Below are 9,682 nucleotides of genomic sequence, written 5' to 3' on the forward strand. Positions count from 1 at the left end.
TAATAAAGAATATACTTGGCGAATGAATAATAATTTATTAAAAGATTCTCGCTTCTGTCAATATCTTAGGGAGAAAATAGAATTTTTTATTTCTACAAATGATAAACGTGATGTTCATGATGCAACCTTATGGGAATCTATGAAAGCGGTGTTGAGAGGAAATATAATCGCATATGAGGTAGCAGAAAGGAAACATGAAAAAGGTAAACTGAAGGAAATCGAAGATGCGCTAGCGCAGTTAGAGAAAGAATATAGGTCCACTCAGAATGCCGAAACGCTAAGCAAAATTATTAAGCTAAAATATCAATACAATGCATTTATGTCCAAAACCGTATTAAAGATGCTTAATCAAGTTAAACAAAAACATTTCGAATTAGGAGACAAGCCGCAAAAGTTGCTTGCTCGCCAGTTAAGGCAGGCTCAGACATCCCGAGTTATTCACTCCATTAAAACGAGCAACGGCAAACTCATTAATGACCCGATTGATATAAATAGGAGCTTCGCTAAATTTTATGAGGACGTATACAGATCTCAGGACAATACAACTGCAAACACTGCAGTAGATTTTCTAGCCAATTTGAATCTTCCTAAATTAAACGAAGAAGCAGTTAAACATCTAGATGCAGACATAAGCCTAAAAGAGATTAATAAAGCCATTTTTTCTTTTCCAAACAATAAATCTCCTGGCCCAGATGGGTTTACTATTGAATTCTTTAAGAAGTTTAACGACATAATCTCTCCCTTCCTTCTACGCATGTATAAATATAGTTTTGATACACTTGAATTGCCGCCTACTTTATATCAGGCAAATATAGCCCTAATTCCTAAACCAGGACGTGATCCATTATTAGTCTCTTCTTATCGTCCTATATCGTTGATCCCAATAGAAACAAAACTTATCGGAAAAATATTGGCAAATCGCTTAAAAAGTCATATTTGCACTATTATACATTCAGATCAAACAGGCTTTATGCCAGGAAGACACATGTTTTTTAATCTGCGCCGTCTATTTAACATCCTATACGCCAAACACCACACAGACACGGTTGTTATTTCTCTTGACGCACAACGTGCCTTCGACCAAGTGGAATGGTCATATATGCGATCGGTCATAGAAACATTTGGTTTTGGGCCAGTCTTTAGGGGCTGGATTAATACTATCTATGCTCATCCTGTTGCGTCTGTCATCACTAATCAAAATATGTCTCCCCCCTTTAAAATATGTAGAGGCACGCGACAGGGTTGCCCACTTTCGCCTTTTTTATTTGCAATTCTTATTGAACCTCTAGCTGTAAGTATTAGGCAACATCCAGAGATTTGTCCTGTAAACATTAAAGGTATCCCCCATCATCTTTCATTATATGCGGATGACATCCTGTTATATATCTCCAACCCTCAAAGGTCTATACCTTCAGTTTTGGCTTTAATTAAAACATTTGGGTCATTTTCAGGCTTTACAATTAATTGGGAAAAGAGTGAATTGATGCCTGTCACAACAAATATTGATCCCCAATTTCTGAAATCCATACCTTTAAAAAAAGCATATCATTCTTTTGTATATCTTGGAATTACTATTACTAAAGAACCAAAGGATCTGCTTAAGACGAATTGGCAACGAGTGTTAAATCAGTTAAAACAAAACACTGAATTTTGGAGAACACTACCAATGTCAATGGCAGGGAGAATTAACTCAATCAAGATGGTGGTACTCCCGAGATTTTTGTACATTTTCCAGGCACTCCCCTGTTTTATCCCACAAAGTTTTTTTAAAAAATTAGATGCAGTAATTGTGCCGTTTTTGTGGGATTATAAGAATGTGAGAATATCTAAAAAACATTTATGTAAAATTAAAAAAGATGGAGGGTTTGGGTTGCCACAGTTTAAATATTATTATTGGGCAGCCAACCTTGGTATTTTTGCATGGTGGAAAAAGTGGCCCTTTGAAACAGATAGAGATCCATCTTGGCTTATAATGGAACAAGCATTTTGTAACAAAACGTCTCTTGCTGCTCTTCTTAATAGTCCTACTAAAATTGATTCAGCCTTATATGATAATCATTTTGTTATAAGTAATGCACTGAAAATATGGAAACAGATTAAGACCTACTTAAAGGCCCCTGACATGTACCTGGATAGTCCTATATGTCAGAATCATGCCTTTCCTCCTGGTTTACTTGACTCGGGCTTTACACAATGGGAGAGGAATGGCATACAAAGTATAAAACATTTATATATAGATGAGACATTTGCCTCATTTGAACAACTAAAGAAGACATTTAATATCAGTACCTCAAGTTTTTTTAGATATCTACAAGTTAGGGATTTTGTGAAGAAACAGTTGTCAAATTCGAATGTGATGACAAAACATGAGGTGCTTGAGGAAATCAACAAGTTCAATCCTCTGCACCAGAGAGCGATGTCATATTTCTATAGTATTCTGCTAAAACAAGAAGCTGTAGACAGAATTACAGTTAAACAGGCCTGGGAGATAGAATTAGGGCTTGAGATTGATCCAGATAGCTGGGAGGAAGGGCTTGAGAATATACACACTTGTTCAATTAATGTAAGGCATAATTTAATTCAGTTTAAAACTTTGCACAGAATATATTTTTCTAAGGTGAAACTGCACAGCATCTTTCCAGAGGTTTCACCACTCTGCAATAGATGTAAAGTAGCAGAAGGTACCCTGACCCACACACTATGGCTGTGCCCTAAATTACAGGTTTATTGGGAAAGCATATTTAAATGTTTTTCTAAAGCATTTAAAAAGAATCTCGAACCATGTCCACTATTAGCTATTCTTGGGATATTTAGCAATCTGGAAACGCCTGATAAACATGAAAGACAAGCTCTTTTATTTGGTATGACAATTGCTAAGAGGCTGATTTTACGAATGTGGAAAAATGAATCTGTGCCTAAGTTTGAAATGTGGGGTAGAGATCTTGTCAACATGCTTGCACTAGAAAGATTGAGATATATTAATAATGATAAACCTGAGGTATTTGATAAAATCTGGGGAGAGATTTTAGAAAATGTAGTTAATTCATAGCCAATAACCCCTGTTGATGTCAAAATTAGTATGGAGTGTAACCTCTTTGTGTTTGTACATATTGGCAATGTGTAATGTAGTGCCCAAAGTTTTATTACACAGCTGACATAGTCAGGATAATGCATCTTATTTTTCTTTGTTATAATGTACAATGTAAAATGTATTAATCGTAAGGCTAATATATAATTTAATATATTTTAATAGGATTAAGCTGCTCCATAACATTTATGAATTTGTATCCAGCTTAAGCATTACCTGTCTACAAAATTATTAGTCTTTTTGTACATCTGTCCCTCAATTGTTCTGTTTGTTTTGTTTTAGATTTTTTTTCTTTTTTTCTTTTCTTAGATTTGTTGTCTTTGTTCTGTTAAAAGAAAAAGTACTAAAATAAATGGTTAAAAAAAATAAATGTTTTGACAATTGTAGGACAGGTGGACAAGTCTTGTTTTTGGAGCTGGACCATAAAACAATAAAAAACACATTCTGTGTCTATTTTTGAGAGACGTGTTGTCTCTCTCCACAGGGGTCACGGATACACAGGAACTGATCTGTATTTCACCCCCTCTCTCTTCTCCTTTAAGGTTTTGGTTACTGGAAATATACTAAACACATGTAACATTGGGTATATCATATGTTGTGATGCTACAAAGGTTTCATCTTCATGTTTGGTGTTGTTTTAAAGGTCATGGTGCGATGGTTAAAAATGTCTAATTTCTATAATGCTAAGAGAAAGTATATCAAAGTTTAAAACTTAAGACATAATCTGTACTCCTGTGATGGGTGTCAACTCCTGAGGAGATCTAGAACACAGATGGTTAACAGTCCCATTTGGTGCTCCTTCAGGTCACGAGAACCGACCAACCAAATCCTGTTTTGAGATTTTATTATTCTTTGTCTCATTCTGTGTATATAAGGTGGCTTGGCAAGAGACTCTGGGAAGTATTCTTTAGCAAGAATCTTCCCCACACTTTGGGTGTGTGTATTCAGACATTATGGAAGTATTCTTTAGCAAGAATCTTCCCCACACTTTGGGTGTGTGTATTCAGACATTATGGAAGTATTCTTTAGCAAGAAACTTCCCCACACTTTGTGTGTGTATTCAAATATTATGGGAGAAATCTTTAACAGAATCTTCTTACACCATTTTGGGTATATTATATTCATGATGGAAGTACTCTGTAGCCAGAGTGTCTATTGCCAGGTATGACTTTGTAACTTTTGCAACTGTTGATCATTTTAATTAATTGGAATTGAATCAAATTCTGTATGATATTGTTTAATGCATGTTTGAAGCTGAAACCTGCCTGGTATAATAAATTGTTATATTTGATTCATCTGAATTCTTCAGGAATTGTATTGATTTATTTTAATTCTTTCAGAAATTATTATTTCCAGTAGATTAGAAGGAGTCTGGTATTACCGCAGAATAAGTATGTCAGGATATTATCACACTGGTGTTTTGATGTTGGATGGAGCAGGTAGCACATTCACCAGAACTCTCAGATTTATGTTTATCACCTGCCTTAGCAAGTTGCATGATCGTGACTAAAGTAACTATTTTTATGATCGGAGCAAGCATGGGGCGGCCAGACATAAAAATATTAGTTTACCCGGCAACCTCTGACTAAGATCAGAACTGGCAATTCTGTGTCCGTGAGATGTACGCAAACGGCCGGCGTATATCCTGTGCGATATCGGGTCCCTAATGAACGAATAATTAAGACTATGGGAATTTATAAATAATCAAACATCTAAATTATGATCAACAGATAATTGGAATAATGCACTAAATTCTTAATATATTAAATTGGAGTCAGATTATAATTTCAACACAGAGATCAAAGAAATTAATTTAATCATGATATGGAATTATTCTTCTAGAAGCGCTGAGGAAGGAGCGAACACGAGTTCCCTTCACCCACTCCACTTGTATCTGTCGTTGGGCTTGTGGGTGGTACCTTACAGCTTGGTGACCCCGACGTGATGACGTATACCACGGGACGTGATGACGTAGTACACCCGAACAAGTGACGTGGTACTCCAGGAAGCTTTCCAGCGCGACATTTCAACTATAACAGAGTATTCCATTCATCGCAAAATAGGAGGTTTAAACGTCTAATTTTCTGTCTGCAGCTGTGTTGGTAAGTTAATTTTATTTGCCTATTAGAAATGTTGAGGGTGAGAATAAACGCACCCGTATGTTGTAGAATGGGACGTTAAACTCCCATTAAAAGTCCGGAGAAATCCGGATTAGGCATGAAAATTAGAATAACAACACAGCTGTCAGAGAAATAATAACATTGCGGATAAGGAAATAATATATTTCCTCGCGTTTCGATTCAAACATCATCTCCTGTGTTTACACTCAGTAGGAGTGAATATTACATGGACTAATGACTAAATGTTATCGTGGTACATTACACAAAGTCGTAAATTTGAGTCTAAAAGTGGAAACATCGCCGTGGCGATTATCTATTTGCTTCGTGGAACGATCTCGCAATTATATCGGAAAACCATAAAGTATTAGAATATCCGTGAATAATAAAAATCCAGTCGGATGACAAAACTCCGTGCCCAAGTCAATGCGTCCATGTATGTAAACAAACCTGCGCAAAACAGGCGATAATAACTCTGTTAATGGAAATACACAGCATGACAACAGCAGTGTAGATGAGAACAAATTCCCTTTGTTAGCAAATTAAAGATCTTTTGTTGGTTAAAACACAAAAGATAAATTTAAAATGGATTAACATCTTCCAAATTTTATTCTGGTTCTCAAATAAGGGTTAACATTGAATTAATACAGTAATAACTACATTTAAACTCCCTGTATGATATTTTATGTTGTTCACAGCACATGTGCAACATTGAAAGGAACAAACTCCTTCAGAGCAAGAATTAATTTAATTAAAGGGATGTTGTATACATTTAAACTACAGTGTAAGTTAATGTGTTTTCATATGAGAAGTGAATTTCAGGTTTAGATGATTGATATGACAAGAGCAAATGTTCATATTAATCTTTATAGGATCAGAAATGCAGCAAACTATACAGTTTACATACTATACACGATGAGTTAAGGAGATAATTGTAATTATGGAGAATGAAGGAGAGATGGAAGTGTATAAATGATTGAAGGCAGCATTGTTGGGGTTAGAGGTTCAGTGCATGCAGAGTGGAACAAAATGTTGGATATTAAGCAAGTAGGGAGATAGAGATTTGTAACAAATCGATTGATATGGAATGATTAGGAGTGATTTTGTTAAAGAACACTCAGAACTGGATAAGTGTAGATAAAATGGAACCAGGAAGTTTTGTTACAATTCCTTAATTAATGCAGGATTTCTCATTGTGTAAATAAGGTAAATTGAGCTAAAGCTTTGACTGATGCACAGCAAGATAATGATGAAACTGCTAAAATGGTCAATAAAACACCTATGATCAGAAAATTTCACCACTGAGATCAAAGGGCTTTAACCCCCTCTCAGAAAAGATCTGCTGTTTCTCCTTGTTTCAAGGGAAATATTTTAGCTTGGTTGTAACAAATAAAATACATCATTATTTTCCATGAATCAATCAAAGTGATTTAAGGCAATGATTAACAACATGATATACAGTACAGCGGTGTTAAAAGTTCTAGGCTTAGTCCTTTCTTTATGAGATTATGGGAATTGTCAAATAAACAATTTAGTCCAGTTGTCTAGAGATTGTTGAAGCTGAGTCTTTGTTTCTCTATGAGATTGTGGTAATTGTTAAAGAGCAATTTGTTGTCTAATTGTCTAAAGATTGTGAAAGTCATAAAAATAGAGCTTATAGCTGAGTCCTGACATCACAGCAGGAATACAGAATTCTTGTTTAAAGTGAATCAGTGGGAGCTAGTAAAAGTGTTTTTAGACTTCTGTATGTCTTCAGGCTAAAAGTTTATGACTTTAAAATCTATAACAAAATTTGTGCCTTACGTCCTATTCATTGATTACTTTTCATATTAAAATAGAATAACATCTAAATAAGACTTAATGAGACATCAGCTAAAAACATGAGGAAATTGTGCCCAATTCCAGAGGGTCACAAAAAACCCCAGCTGAGCAATGAGTTAAGCCCTGTACGTGCTGCGGTGCATTGCATCCTAAAAACAACAAAGAGTTGTTGCTGTTAGTAAACCTGTTAATGCAGCTGCTACTGCAGGGTCAATTCACAGAAATGTGCTCTCAATTTTGCAAAAGTACCATCATTCTAGAAGCCCTTGAGACCAGTTATAACATTTATTTTAATTAATATTATTTTTAATATAATGTAATTTATATTATAATTACATTATAATATATATTATATTATAATGGCCAGACAGGCCTTATATGGTGAAAAATGATGCATTACATGCATTTCAAACTTACATGATTAAAACCCACAAAAAGGCCTAGGGAATATTTAGATTTAGATTTATTTGGTCCACTATCTCGTGCCAAAACGGGGGAATGTGTCTGATTTTGCTTGTGGTTCGTTTTGTTTGTTTTGTTTTTGTTGTTTATTTTTGTTTGTTGTTGTTTATTGTTGTTTGTTTGTTGTTGTTTGGTTTTGTTTTTTGCTTTGCAGGAACACTGATAATATCATGGCACAAGATAGCAAACCAAACAACTCTTTTAAAAGTTTGAAACATCAATTTAAACTGAATCTGATCAGTCAATGTACTTTTATAGTTGGTTAAAACTGTGGGAAATGTTAAATCATCAGAAATTACAGTCCTACAGGTCATAGAGATTGAAAAGTTTAATAGTGTGTACCATAAACACAGCAGTTAAACATGTGAGCTGACGGTACTGAGAACAACTCAGAGTAAAGCCATTTAAGTTTAACATTAAAAAGTTAATCCAAAAATTTCCCCAGCAAAACTGGGACTTCTTATGCTCACAGTTTAAATGCAAGTGCAGTTTATGGTGCTATACACATCAGACTATACTGAAACAACATAGTCAAATATAACAGAAAATTCCCATCTTAATCTGGCCTCTGAAATTAATTTGCAGAAAGTAATGATACAAATCTTCTTACCAGGAAGAATTTACACCCTAATGCATTGCTGTCATTGATAGCTGTGTGATAGTGACATCATTTTAAACTAAAGATGATGCCATATCTTAATGCAAATTGCCCAAAATTTTAGAAATTAATGTTTCTTTATCTGTTATCTTAACTTTTTTCCTTTCAGGTGGATTACTATGACTCCTTAAGAGTCCTGACACTAGAGATGTGTCTGAACCCAAATACAGGCACAAACCTAAAATGCAGGAGGTGGGTGTGATAATGCTTTGAGGGGTCATACACATCTCACAGTAATAAACTACTATATTCATTATATGACCTCCCGATGTAGCATCGGAACTAAAATTTTGCAACACAGATTACTTTAGGTTAGAATCCACCCACTTCCAGGCATGAACATGTAATGCACATATTTTCACCATTGCAACAACATAACACTGCGACCTGCGATAAGTTTTAAAACTATCCAGGCTTAAACCATCACACATATGTATGATAAATGACTTAGAATCCAAACTCTAGAGTTTGTCATACATGCAAACCCATTTAGCATCTCACACATAGGAGAGAAAATTAAAGGTCAACTTATGATTTTAATTTCATGGTAAACTATTGGGTCAATTTTCTCTTGAACTACATGAAACATTTCAGTGTGCATGGAACATATGTATGGTTATAGTCACACATCAATTGTTTTGTCTCTGATTGTACAAATACAGGTAAAATAAGAACTATTAATTGATTACATAAGACCTATTTCAGATTAAAATAAGTAAGTGAAGAATGAAATGGCTAGCATGGCTGCAGACATGTCTAAAAATTTCAAACTTTACAAAATGGTTATATTTGAAGTGCTGGCACTTCTACTGATCAATCACATAAATCAGACTCCTTACCATTGAATGTGACTAAACCAACATATATGTACAGAATTATTTGACAACATGCAAATAATTATTGACAATGGATAAATAAGAAATTCAGAAATTATTTGATTTAAGTTTAAGTTGTCTGGGTATGTTTTAAGTTACTTCATTGAAATCTTGATTTAAGTTTAAGTTGTCTAGGTATGTTTTAAGTACTTCATTGAATTCTTAGATATACATGGTTAACTTGCATTTCAAGGTTTTGAATAATTCTATTATTATTAAAATTATAAATATATCATATTATATATACTTTAGTATAAATATCTGTATTTTATATACATATAATTTACATTTATTTGAATGGTATTGTTATAATATGCTTTAATGATGTATACCACTGGTAAATATGCTAGTTAAAATAACTTTTGCCACTCTCCCTTTAAAGTACACAGATTATATCAAAATTCCACTCTATGTTCAATATGCATAGTAGTGAAGAGTTTGGTAATGGGATCACCTTTTGGGACAAATTATTTTGAAAAAGGAAAGGAGACCTTATTTACCATTCGCACCAATATCATGAAACATCTAATAATGTCATGTGTTATTGTGATCATTCACAACTATTTCCTTCCAATGAAAGTCAAGTTCATCAGTGTTCAGTCATTTCATGGTCATGTGTATTATATTCCAATTCCCTCTCATACAGTGGTGCATTTTCAGT

Source organism: Misgurnus anguillicaudatus, chromosome 9, assembly GCF_027580225.2.
Source record: "Misgurnus anguillicaudatus chromosome 9, ASM2758022v2, whole genome shotgun sequence".
Classification (NCBI taxonomy): domain Eukaryota; kingdom Metazoa; phylum Chordata; class Actinopteri; order Cypriniformes; family Cobitidae; genus Misgurnus; species Misgurnus anguillicaudatus.